This window comes from Pinus tabuliformis, chromosome 5_1, assembly GCF_031772625.1.
Source record: "Pinus tabuliformis cultivar Carrire ecotype Pingquan chromosome 5_1, CPIR1, whole genome shotgun sequence".
In the NCBI taxonomy this organism is placed as follows: Eukaryota; Viridiplantae; Streptophyta; class Pinopsida; order Pinales; family Pinaceae; genus Pinus; species Pinus tabuliformis.
Window position 1 is genome coordinate 839,988,292 of NC_142305.1, and position 13,934 is coordinate 840,002,225.

General features: G+C 39.3%; 1 pseudogene; it reads right to left on the bottom strand.

The window, feature by feature from the left end:
- The window catches only part of LOC149167493 (phosphatidylinositol/phosphatidylcholine transfer protein SFH6-like), a 62,560-nt pseudogene that overhangs the window by 10,405 nt on the left and 38,221 nt on the right, over nucleotides 1-13,934 (bottom strand).

Genomic DNA, 13,934 nt, shown 5'->3' on the forward strand with positions numbered 1-13,934 from the left:
TATGTAAATATGATGGATAACTAGTAGTAGAGGGTAGATTCATTACATTAGAAGTCAATTTGAGCTCAAATGAATCAATTTTTCACTTTTAGAGGCAAGTTGTTAGGATGCCTATATTCCCGTTTCTTGTTCAGTTTTGGTTAGATTAGCTCCTCATCTTAGGGATTCGACCCCTGAGGATGGGAGGCGGTTGAAACAATGTCTATATCTTCTTCTTCTTTCTCATTGTAAAGGGTTGGACTCAGCTAGATGCTTAGACCTTGATTGTACATCCTTTTGTAGCATTTTAGTAGGAGATTAATAAGAATTGTAGCTATTTTTATGGGATCCATGTGGTATGGAGTTTTAGTACAATTTCTTCTTTTGTGATCATATGTTTATGTGTTTTGTATACTTTGTTAATCACTTCATTGCTTTCCAAGTGAATGCTTTCAAGTTGATAGGCATAATTCATTATATCAATGCTCTGCTTTGGGAAAACATTCGCCATTTCATGTTTTCTGCAGTCTAGGAAGGATCCATGGTTTTCACATGCTCTTCTTAGCTTCTCACCAGTCTTAAACATCTCGCCCCATCAAGCCTTAGAGTGCTAAACCTTATGCCTACCTTTCCCCATTGAACACCTTGCAATTCTGACCTAATTCCCTAGCCCTAACTGTCCAGCTCCTCCTAATCCAGCAAAACCCTTTCAAAATCAAATCAAACCTTATGCTACTATACCTAGCCTAATATCCTTTTCCTGATCCAGTCATCTTGGCTGAGATCCTTATGGAGAGAGCCCTCTCCCAGCCTAGTAGGGCTAGCTACTTGGCTAAGCATGGTTTGTGGTTACCCTAGCATTTGTTAGATAAACTTGACTTAGGATAGAGTCAAAGTTGACCAAGCTAAACAGTGATGGTTTTGGGGCACATGGTATTGTGCACCCATAGTATTCTGCCCATGGTATTATATGTAATGGAGCTTATAAAAGGCTGGAAGGACTTCATCGTAATGCAAGACCTGGAGGTGAGTGGTGAAGGCTCACTTGGTTGGATTGGCCAGGGTTTTGGCCAAGGATAATGAAATTTCATTATGGTTGGGTTTTTCCCTAGATTTGGGGTTTTCCCGGATAAACATTTGTGTTTATGTGTTTGTGGTTGTTGCCGATTATTTTTATATTTATTCCTCTAAGTAATTCTCAGTAGTTATTTATGTTATGCAGTAAATTTCGTAACAACTGGTATCAGAGCTAGATATTGGCTTCAAAGGAATTCTTTGATGCCAGGGGTTTATAGTGCTTGATGAGATCAATGCAACCTTTTTACAGATTTGGGTCTAAAAATAATGGTGGAACAATCGTAGGTGGAAGAACCTCAAGGAGAATGTGCGGAAGATAGTGCCGTAACTGCTAGGGATCACAGTGCATTTGCGATATTTACTGGTTTGGAACATGTTGACGAATTTTTCGGGATTCATGCGGCTATTTAAAGAAGGTCAGCAGAAGACAATTGTTCATGCAGCTTTGAAAATTGTTCGTTTTGTGCTACGTGAGGCCACCGGTGCTGGAATCTACAAGGTTCTCGACGGGCTTGCAGTTGGAGCGGTTTGATAGAAGTTTTTGAGCACATCAAATTGAGAGAGGATGGATCAGAATTGCAGCAGCAATAAACAAAAAAAATTAATGAAGTCAAAATTATTGCATGTAAATGGGCATACTACTGTAAGACCTGGTAAGGCATGTGTACCTCTCGGTGATCATCGGTAAAGTCTGGGTTAGACCTAGGTGATAGGGGGGATGTCAGGTTAAAAATACCCCGGGTAAAAACTTTGAGAGGGGTAAGAGCTAGAGTGAGCGGGATTGTCTCACTTAGCAGGTTTGGCTGGAGTTAGTCAAGGAACCCCAAGTCAAGTTTAAGGGGGGAATTGTTACATAAACTTGACTTAGGATAGAGTCAAAGTTGACCAAGTTAAATAGTGATGGTTTTGGGGCACATGGTATTGTGCACCCATAATATTCTGCCCGTGGTATTATATGTAATGGATCTTATAAAAGGTTGGAATGACTTCATTGTAATGCAAGGCCTGGAGGTGAGCGGTGAAGGCTCATTTGGCCAAATTGGCTAGAGTTTTGGCCAAGGATAATGAAATTTCATTATGGTTGGGTTTTTCCCCAGATTTGGGGTTTTCCCGAATAAACATGTATGTTTATGTGTTTATGGTTGTTGCTGGTTATTTTTATATTTATTCCTCTCAGTAATTCTCCGTAATTATTTATGTTATCCAGTAAATTTACTAACAGCATTGCCTTCCTTTAGCCTGAGGTTCAGTCAAGGTGATAACATAGTGGCGACCATACTGGGGAACGAAATACTAATCACCCCGGTAGTATCTTTCATTTGAATTCTTAAGCTTATGGATGATGAGTTTTAGAATTTACTAGGTTGAATTGGAAAGTTGTAAAGCAATATATAAAACTTCGAAATTTGAGCACACTGGCTTCGAGAAAGTACACTAGGGCCAATCCAGATCCAAACCCTGCCCCAGTAGTGGATAATCCCAATCTGATTTCGAGAAGACTCAAAAGACAAGAAAGTTCAGTCAGTCCCACACCTTCAATAAAAGTAGATTCCTGCCCTGATGAGTGGTTGTTTTTAGAAGACCTTCCCTTTGATCTGTCGTTTGACCTTTCCCTATTTAGAACTAGGTCTGAAAGTGCACTTGATGACATAGTTCTAGATCCAGAGTTTATTGCAGATCTCGAAGTCCAAAAGGTGAACCGGTCAATTGATGAGTATATTCTAAATTCCCCTCAATCATCCCTCACTACTGCTAAGATCCCCGAGCTTTCTGAACCAGTGTCCACTACCCTTAGTTCATCATTATTCCCTTCAACCTCTGAAGTTCATTCCCCACCTCCATTTATACCTTCACTTCCCTATCAACCTACCATTCCCCATCAATCACCTATTACTCCCAGTTCTCCATCAACTACTGCATCAAATCCTAGTAGCCCAATCCTTGCTTTAAATCCACCTCCCCCACCTCGAGTTATGGCTGCCCGGTATGCACCCCTTGTTTTACCTCAGAATCTTGGTGCCATGCTCGCTGATTATCAAACCAAAATACCTTTCTTTGATGCCACTCAAACTGTTACAGCTCAACCACATGTTGATAAAATGAATGATTTCTTTGACCTCCATGAAGTTGAGATTGAAGATGTGACGATGAGATTGTTTGTACAAAGCTTTTGAGGTGAAGTTCGAAAATGGTTCAGAGCTTTACCAGTAGCTTATATCACCACTTTACCAATCCTCCATAGGCAGTTCCTGGATCGGTGGGAGGTGAAGACGAATCCACTTTAGATTTTGTCTGAGTATGAGAACATCAAAAGAAATGTCAGCAAGAGTGTGCAAGACTATTGTGTGAGGTTTAATGTAGTATACAATTCTATTCCTGCCAACATTAAACCACCAGAGGTATTGGCTTTGCTCAAATTTCCAGATGGTTTTGATGCTAATATGGCATATCAGTTGTGGGAACGAGATCCTACCACACTAGAAGACATGCAAAAGAATGTTGTGAGTGTAGAAGCAAACTTGCTGGCCAAAAGAGCAAGAATGAGATGTGAGAAAAGAGTGACCATAAAAGAAGAAACATCTACTTCAGAGGTAAAGATGGATACACTGATTCGAACAGTGGAGAGGATGGTTGACTGGTTAACCATCACAGATAGACCTGAACTAATAATCCGGAATCCAAATTTTAGAGGACAGTAGTAGCAACAATTTCGAATCAAGCGGAGAGAACAAAAGGCACCAGAGCAACCAACGCAACAACAACAGATAAGAAATCCCTTACATCAGACTTATGTTCAAGGAATGGAAGAAGAAGATGAGGAAGATCCGGTAATTGAAATAAATCACTTTTTCACTGCTGATGGTATGCCTATATTTCTGGCTGAAGATGAAGAATATCCAGAAGTTCCAAACATTCAAAGGGATGAAGATTACATCTTAGCAAATGATGTGGTTTTGGAGGCTGAATCTGATGATTATCAGCGTGGTTATATGAAAGCCTTGACTGCACAGCAGAGGCAATACTCTTTAAGGAGCAGAGATGTACCGGTCAATCCCATTCAGAAAAGAAAAGATGTGCAATCAAAGAATGATTCCTCAAACACTCAGAAGAAAGGGAAAGAGCTTGCTGATCCGAATCCCAGCAAGGTACCATCAACAAGTATCATTGCAAACGAGAAGAACAATCAGCAAAAAGATAGTGCAATGAAAGAGCAAGCAGATAAGAAGGACATTGGTGTCAAAGAGGTAAAAAAAATTTCATCCTTTAATTTAGAAAGTGAAATTGCTAAATTAAAAGTGTCCATTCCTTTGACTGAGCTTGTTAAGAATAGAAATTATAAACACCATGTATCTAGAATATTGCAAATAGATCCTTTGTCAGACATGGTGAATGTCGAGGATGATCATCCTGAACTCATTTTTGGTCCAGCCATAGAAGGTCAGCCTGAAGATAGCGAAGTCCCTCCCTTTTATCTGAGTCTTAGATTGCATGAGTATATTCTCCATAATGCTATGTTAGATTTCGGAGCTTCCCACAATTTGATGCCTAAAGCCATTATGGAAAAGTTGGGCCTGGATATCACCCGGAAATATCATGATTTGTACTCCTTTGACTCTGGTAGATTTCATTGCATTGGTCTCATCAAAGATTTGGTGGTTTCTTTAGATCAAATCCTAGCCAAAAATGTCTTGATGGATGTGGTAGTTGCTGATATACTGCCTCGATTTGATATTCTCTTATCTAGATCGTGGGGTGATAAACTCAAAGGCACTTTACAACTTGACTTCTCTTATGCTACGATCCCTGTTTTCGGTCAATTGAGGAAGTTGTACCGGGAAAATAAAATGAAGTATATGATCACTAGTGAAGAGAAGCCTGTGAATCATCTGATAAATGTTTTACATACTGATTTAGAGTCCTTTGTTTTGTCCTCTGATAGTGGATTGAATGATGTAGATATTCAGCTTGTAGAAGTAGATGTTGTACCAGAAATTTCTGAGAATTTTAGAGCAATTCTTAATCAAGAAAAAGAAAAAATAGAAATTTCTTCTGAGCAGTCTACACAGCAGCAAAAGGTCAGTGAAGAGCAGAAAAATGAAGTAATCAACAAAGGCAAGGTAGAGAAAGAGACAGAATTTCAGCATCTAGAAGATGAAGCCGACCTTTGGAACATGGACTTCGACGGCACTGTGGGTAAGGATGGTGCTGGTATTGGAATTTGGATTCAAAGCCCTACTTTCCAGCCTACCAAAGTCCCAAGTAATGTTAGAGTATGTTCCTACAAGTTAGCTTTTGATTGCTCTAATAATGAAGCAGAGTATGAGGCTTTGATTACAGGTCTTAAAATTTTGAAGAAACTGGATGTGAAAAGGATTTCTGTTTATGGTGATTTAGAGCTGGTGATTAAACAAGTAAAAGGAGAATATCAAGCAAAACATCTGCGGATGAGAGCCTACAAAAATGCAATTTTGGATATTTTGAGGATGTTTCCAGAATATACCTTGACAGCAGTACCCCGGACTCAAAACATCATTGCAGATTCACTTGCCACTGCGGCCAGCAATTTGAAGATTCCAATGAATTCTAGCAACAAATTTGAAATTCATGTCAAACATAGGCTTGCTGTTCTTGATAATTTGAGGTATTGGCAAGTTTTTTGTGGTGATAATGAAATTAATGCCTTTTTGCAGAATGAAGGAAAGTTTAAGAATGCTTCCATTGATGATGTTTGTGATTTCGATGAACAAGATATTGAGGTAAATCAGATGGAGGTTTTACAGCTAAAGGATAATATTATTCCTAGAGGTCTCATACCTTTAGAGGAGCTTTTTGATCAGGATGATGTGGCGAGAAAACCAACCTTGGTTCCTACAGACAAAGGAGTAGAAGATGTAAATCTTGGAACAAATGACCATCCCAAGCTTGTAAAGTTATCAAAAGCATTGTCTCCCGAAGTAAAGGCTAAGTATGTTAGATTACTTTCTGAATTTTCTAATGTTTTCGCATGGGATTATTCAGATTTGAAAGTGTATGACAAAGATATCATTCAGCGTACTATTCCTATCAAGATGGATCAAAAACCTTTTATACAGAAGTTGAGAAGAATCAATCCAAAGCTGTAGCCATCCATCGAGAAAGAGGTAAATAGATTGTTTAAAGATGGCATCATTGTTCCAATTAGATTTTCTGATTGGATTTCAAATTTGGTCCCGGTACGAAAGAAGACCGAAGAGATAAGGTTGTGCATAAATTTTTGGGACCTCAACAAAGTATCCTTAAAGGATAATTACCCTCTTCCTAAGATGGACCATATTCTGCAAAGAGTTGTTGGAGCATCACGAATGTCAGTAGTAGATGGTTACTTAGGCTATAATCAGATCTTGGTGCATGAAAAAGACCAAGACAAAACTGCCTTCACAAAACCTTGGGGAACTTTTTAGTATGCCAAAATGCCATTTGGATTGAAGAATGCCAGAGCCACTTTTCAGCGGGCGATGGACATAACTTTTGCTAATAAAAAGGATGTTTTCTTGGTAGTTTATTTAGATGACTTGACGATATTTTCTGGTTTTGATGATGAACATTTGCAGCACTTAAGGATTGTCTTTAAGAAATGTAGGAAGTTTGGGATTTATCTAAACCCAAAAAAGAGTATTTTTTCCATGGACAAGGGTAAACTCTTTGGTCATATAATTTCTAAAGATGGTATTCGCATTGATCCTTCAAGGGTGGAGGCAATCCAGCATATAGACTTTCCGCGCAACAAAAAGGAGATTCAAGCTTTCAATGGTAAGATGAATTTCTTACGCAGATAGATACCAAATTTGGCTGAGCATTTACGTGAAATAACTAATATGTTGAAGAAGGACAACACTGTGAAATAGACTGAGGATGCCATGAAATCATTCAATTTGGTAAAGTTTGCTTTGACCACATCCCCAATCTTGATTAGTCCTAATTATACTCATGATTTTATTATATTTTCATTTGCGTCCGAGCACACCATGGTTACGGTATTGATGCAAAAGAGGGATCAGGTGGAGCAACCCATTGCTTTTTTCAGTAGGACTATTCGAGATGCTACCTTGCGTTACAATATCATTGAAAAACAAGCGCTGGCTCTTATAAAAGCATTGAAGGATTTCAGAGTATACATTCTGCATTCACATACTATAGCATATGTTCCTAATGCAGCAGTCAAGGATGTTCTCATGCAAAGTGATCTGGAGGGAAGAAGAGGTAAGTGGATAGCAACAATGTTGGAATATGATCTTGAGATTAAACCTACCAAACTGATCAAAGGACAAGGCTTGGAAAAACTGATGGCTGAATCAAATTTGCATGCTCTAGACATAAATATTATTGCAACAATGTCAGAGGACGAAGATGGTGGCTCGCTTATTCAAATATCAGAATTTTTTCTCAAATCACCTTGGTATTCTGATATAGTTTATGTTCTTCAGCATCTTTTGCCACCTCCTGAAATGTCGAGAATTAAAGGTAGATCACTAAAACTAAAGTCTGCAAAATTCTACATTTTAAATAGTGCTCTCTATTGGAAAGATCTGGGAGGAGTTCTTCTTAATTGTTTGGTTGAAGATGAAGCTCAGCAGGTAATGAATGATTTTCATAGAGGTGATTGTGGCGGTCATTAGTTTTGGAAAACAACAACTAACAAAGTGTTGAGAGCAGGATATTATTGGCAAACTTTGTTTTCAGATTTATATAAGACAGTGATGGGTTGCCATGAATGCCAAATTTTTCAAGGAAAAGGAAGTTGCTTCCTCTTCCTTTGAAGCCAATTGAAGTAAATGCACCTTTCCAGTAGTGGGGACTTGATTTCATAAGGGAAATCCATCCCACATCATTAGCACAACACAAATGGATTTTGATAGCTATTGATTACTTCACCAAGTGGACTGAGGCCATTCCGACAAGGCAAGCCACGGACACGGTAATTATCCAATTTTTAGAATCTAATATCTTGTCTCGTTTTGGTTGTCCTCACAAGATTATAGTAGATAATGTAGCAGCATTTAAGTCCAAGAAGATGGTTGAGTTTTGCAACAAGTACAATATTACATTCGGTCATTTCACGACATACTACCCGCAGGGTAATGGATTGGATGAGTCATCAAATAAATCCTTGGTGAACATTATCAAGAAAACGTTGGAGGCAAACAAGAAGAATTGGCATCGAAATCTTGTTAATGCCTTGTGGGCCGACAAAGTGAACAACAAGAAATCAATTGGTATGTCACCTTTTGAGTTGGTTTATGGTACTGATACAATGTTTCATACATCACTTGTAGTCTCGGTCATGAGATTATTACAGGAAGCTAGCAGCGAAGAGGATGATATTCAGCATAGAATTAATCAAATGATTCACCTTCAACAAACAAGGGAAGAGGTTTCCAAAAACACTTTCCGGTTGCAAGAGAAGATAAAGAAAATTTATGACTGCAAAACCAAAGTAGAAAAGTTTCGGCTGGAAGATGTAGTGTTGCAGTGGGATGCACAGAATGAAGAAAAGGGAAAGCATGGTAAGTTTGAAAATTTATGGAAAGGACCATATAAAATCTCAGCTTATCGCGGACAAAATGCATTTTTGTTAAACGAAATGGATGGTCAAGAATGTTCAGGAGGGTCAGTGAATGGTAGGCTCCTAAAGCACTACTACTTGTGAGGTTGTTCCCTGAAGTTACTTCACCTTCATTGTATATACCAGTTTGATTTTCCTTGCAAGGTTTCAAGTACATTGTCATCTGATCTTGGGGCCCGAAGTGAAGGCTATAAAGTTTGAATGATTAGTGTCAATTTTGGTTGATTTGGTTTATAGTCAAGTTTAGAGTCGGTCGTGAGTCAATTTTCAGATTGTATTGAGTCATTTTTCATTTTTTTTGTTTTTTTGTTTTTGTTTTGACCGTATTGCCCAATGGATGAGGAAATTGGTCTATGGTGTTCTTGACACCTCCAAGGAGCTTCCATCCCCAATAAGGCCAATGTTAGTGTCAGTATCTGCATACTTCCATCAGGATCAAATTTGCTCTTTGCGTTTTCATTTTAGGGATCCCATACTAAAAATTTTACATCATTTCAATAGGTCATGTTAAACTGATCCACTGAGGGTTGTCTTCTCTTCAGAAAATCTAAATTTCTCCCTCATAGAGTATACTTGCTGACCCTTCTTCAGGTTGTCTTCAGTTATGGTTTCATGGTAAATTTGCAATCATGCTTTCATTAGGTCATAGGGCATGTTTCATTAGGTCTTAGGGTTTCATTTCCAAGGTCAAGAGCCTGATTTAAAAGTGTAAATAAAGGGAATAAAGGGTATGAGGATGATAAATAAGTCAAACATGATGGCTTGTAGGTCATAGTTACTATATCATTATCTTGTAACCTAATGTAATTTTCACCTCAAGAACATGTTTTTGAGGTGAAAATAGAGTATTTTGAGTTAATTTGTATTTCTTATGTAATTTTAAGTCACTTTGTGTAATAAATGATCCCAGCTACACCAAATCATCTCTCCTTGCTGCAAGACAAAGAAGCATTGCAAAAATTAGTTCAAGTTGAGCATTATCCACCTGAAAAGAAACAAAGAAGAAAATGCATTAAAAACAGAGTTTTGAAGAAGGTCAAGAAACATTAGAAAGTGGGGTTTTCAAGTGAAAAATCAAAATTTACTCCTATATAAGGCCTCACATTTCATTTTCAAATTCATTATTTTCATTTGGAAAGCAAGAAGTCAAAAAGTGAGCAGAAGAGGAAAGGTTGGGTGATTTTTGAGCAAAGGAGGAGTGGTGCTGTGCTTCTGGAGGGTGGTGCTGCGCATTTGGAGTAGTGGTGGAGTGGTGTTGCGTGTTTCAGGCAGGCAGGGGTGGCGCTACACGTTAAGAGACTAGCGCTGCATGTCTGGAGAATTTCCCAGTGTAAATTTACACTGCGCTGTGCTTCTAGAGGTGGCGATGCGCGGAAGGGCCAGAAAGGCCTCAAACTTCAAAAAACTTCAAAATTTTCCCTCTCTTCCCTTCATACAAGTAAGTCTTCCTCCTATTCTACATTGTGGGTTTGCATTTCAAACTTTTAAACATCATTCCCCATGGCAAGTGTGAAACCCTAAATTGTCCCCTAGTTATGCTTAAAACCCTAAACCCCCATTGTTCCTCCTATCACCTATCACTACAACTCTAAAATTTTTCCCTATCCCTTTATACCTTTATCTCTATATCCCTTTTTCCCTATCACTTTATCCCTATTCCATAATATCCACATCCCTTTATCCCTCTTCCTAAAGGGAAATTTCTCAAACAAAACAAGCCCTCCCTCTCATTTTTATGATTCCTACTCCCTCATTCATTTTCTAGCCCATAAGGTCATCTCCCATCCCCTCACTCCTAGATCACTCTCACTCATTCCCTTCATATGAACTCAAGCCTTACAAACATGGACAGAGAGGACTGAGACTATGAGGAGGAGGAAAACATAGACAGTGACACCTCAGCAGATAGAGCTAAGCATCATAGAAAACCACACAAGGGAGGCAGAATTATTAGAGAAGAGCCATCAAACCTTAGAGAATTGTAGGCCTCTCAGTTGGCTGTTACATGTTTCAGATATCTTGGCTGTTATGAGTTCTGTGAGCAGGTAGAGAGAGTTCAATATCACCCTGAGCTCACCAGACTTTTTGTAGCTCATCTTCAGGACAACAAGGTGACTCTTGCTGGGGTAACATTCACAGTCTCACCCTCCATCATTGCATATGCAACCAGGATTCCAAATGTAGGGGAGAAGTGGTACAAGGCCCAGGACCTGGATGAACACTATTATGAGCCTTATATCAAACCCCGGTACAGAAATGAGGTGAAAAGACTTTTTCCTTTCAGATTTCTTGAAGACAAGTATGTCCCCATGATGAAAATCATCATGAAATATTTCACTTGTGAGGGTATATTTCCTAGGCTATACACCTATCACATCAGGCTCCTCATGCATTTTACCAGGGTGAAGATGTTAAACCTCCCTTATTTCTTATTCAAGAATATTGAGAAGATGACTCATTTTGTGCAGAAGAAGCCATACCCTCAGCAGATGAGTAGTCTCTATCATTATTCCCTGATCAAGATGATTGTGCTTCATCATCTCAGTCTCCTCAACATCTCTTGGGAGACATTTATTGCTCATGACATCTTTAGGGGTCCTCAAATTCCTCCACCAGTGTCTCAAGAAGCAGGGGGACCTTCTAGTAGTGCTCAAGTGAAAACATATGAGGAGGCCAAAGAGACTAGAGCTACTGAGGTGCCCGAGACTTACATGACATATCAGAGGGGCACAAGGAGATTGTTTGCAGCCGATAGGCAAGTGTTTGCTCCACGGGATGTGGAAGGGACCTTGCCTTCTTCATCAACCCATAGGCAAATGCTTGCTCCACAGGATGTGGAAGGGGCTTTGCCTTCTTCATCAACACAACAGGTACAGGTGCAACAACTGCACAAAGGGAAGTAAAATATGCTAGAGGAGAGTTTTGATGAGGAGGAGGAAAGAGACTTTGACTTGACAGAGCGTGATGATCCAAAGCAGCGTTATAATCATCATGGGGTGGAAATAATTGACTTAGAGGCTCAGGACGAAGAAACAATAAATGACATCATCATATAAGAGAAGGAGGCTCAAGTGCAAGCTTTGATGGAAAATTTGGAGAGGGCCAAGTATGTCATCACATATTTGGAACAAGAAAACAAGCAGTTGAGTGACAAGCAGGCCCTCATGGAGTTGGAACTGCTCAAGGTAAAACGACAAAGTGACAAGGAGGCACTTGTCACTTTGACTCCTATTGAGAAGGAAATTGAAGATGATAGAGAGACTTGGCTTGAGAGAGTCAATTTTCACCTTGAGAAGCTGTTGCAGAAGGACAATAGAGATAACCAGATGATTAGGCACATGGCCTACCACTACAGGACCCGAAACAAAATTTGCAACATGAGGATCAAAAAGATGAAACTTAGGCTAATGCGGGCTCAAAAGGGGAAAAAAGAGGAGGATAGGCTTAGGTTGCTTGCTGAAGCTTCCTTGGCTCATAAAGATGCTTGATGGTGGTGCTGCTCACCAGTTTTGGTCAGGTTTGGAGGAGATTTTTCTTTTTGCAAATTTTGGAAATTGCACACACAGAAAATCTGGCTCAATGTGTAGCGCCACTGGTGCTGCGATTTTCCTAGGGGAACCCAATGCACAAATGGCTTGCATTTTTGGATTCAGTGCGATGAGTACATGCACCCTATGTATTTGCTAAGTTTTTGGGGCAGAAATGGTCCACCAAAAGGTCAAAAAACACCCCAAAAATGACCTTTCTGCCACTTTTTGGACACATAGAAGCAGTCTTGGGAGAATCTAGTTTTGAGGGGTCAAATGAGCTTCAAATGCAGATATTCTAGGTGTTTTGGAAAGTCTACTTGAAGACCTTTTCAATGAGCTATCATGAGCTCAATTTGGATGTCGGGAAGGCCTCCAAAAGGGACCTGAAATTGTCACTGGGTGTTGGGCCAGTGGCACTGCGTGTAGGGCAGATTTTGCATAGGATGCCTATTTTTCCATTTTTTGACTATGTTCATGGATTTTCTCTCATGGAGGATGATTTACCATTTTAAATGATGACTTGGCATGTAAATATGATGGATAAATAGTAGTAGAGGGTAGATTCATTACATTAGAAGTCAATTTGAGCTCAAATGAATCAATTTTTCACTTTTAGAGGCAAGTTGTTAGGATGCCTATATTCCTGTTTCTTGTTCAGTGTTGGTTAAATTAGCTCCTCATCTTAGGGATTCGACCCCTGAGGATGGGAGGAGGTTGAAACAATGTCTATATCTTCTTCTTCTTTCTCATTGTAAAGGGTCGGACTCAGCTGGATGCTTAGACCTTGATTGTACATCCTTTTGTAGCAGTTTAGTAGGAGATTAATAAGAATTGTAGCTATTTTTATGGGATCCATGTGGTATGGAGTTTTAGTGTAGTTTATTCTTTTGTGATCATATGTTTATTTGTTTTGTATACTTCGTTAATCATTTCATTGCTTTCCAAGTGAATTCTTTCAAGTTGATAGGCAGAATTCATTATATCAGTGCTCTGCTTTGGGAAAACTTTCACCATTTCATGTTTTCTGCAGTCTAGGAAGGATCCATGGTTTTCACATGCTCTTCTTTGCTTCTCACCAATCTTAAAAATCTCACCCCATCAAGCCCTAGAGTGCTAAACCTTATGCCTACCTTGCCCCATTGAACACCCTGCAATTCTGACCTAATTCCCTAGCCCTAACTGTCCAGCTCCTCCCGATCCAGCAAAACCCCTTCAAAATCAAAGCAAATCTTGTGCTACTATACCTAGCCTAATATCCTTTTCCTGATCCCGTCATCTTGGCTGAGATCCTTACAGAGAGAGCCCTCTCCCGACCTAATAGGGCTAGCTACTTGGATAAGTGTGGTTTGTGGTTACCCTGGCATTGCCTTCCTTCAGCCTGAGGTTCAATCCAGGTGATAACATACTCCATGATGACCTTGTGGATAGTACTTGAGAACTTGAGTTAGCTCTTTGAAGTCAAAATCGTGGAAGGAATTGAAACAAATACGAGTGAGTGCAATTGTAACATACAAATACCATGTCACAAAGATCATAACACATTTCAATATTCTAACATGTGGTTAGATGTCTCGTACGAAAATTAAAACCAACTCTCAACTGGGCAACAATAATGCATTATAGGAACATAAAAGGAATTTCGTTTGTAATATAAGAAACATTTGTTCAAATTTACTGCAAAAGAAATGAAAGAGAAACAAAATATATGTAGAGGATGATCATATCTTCAACACAACATATACCAT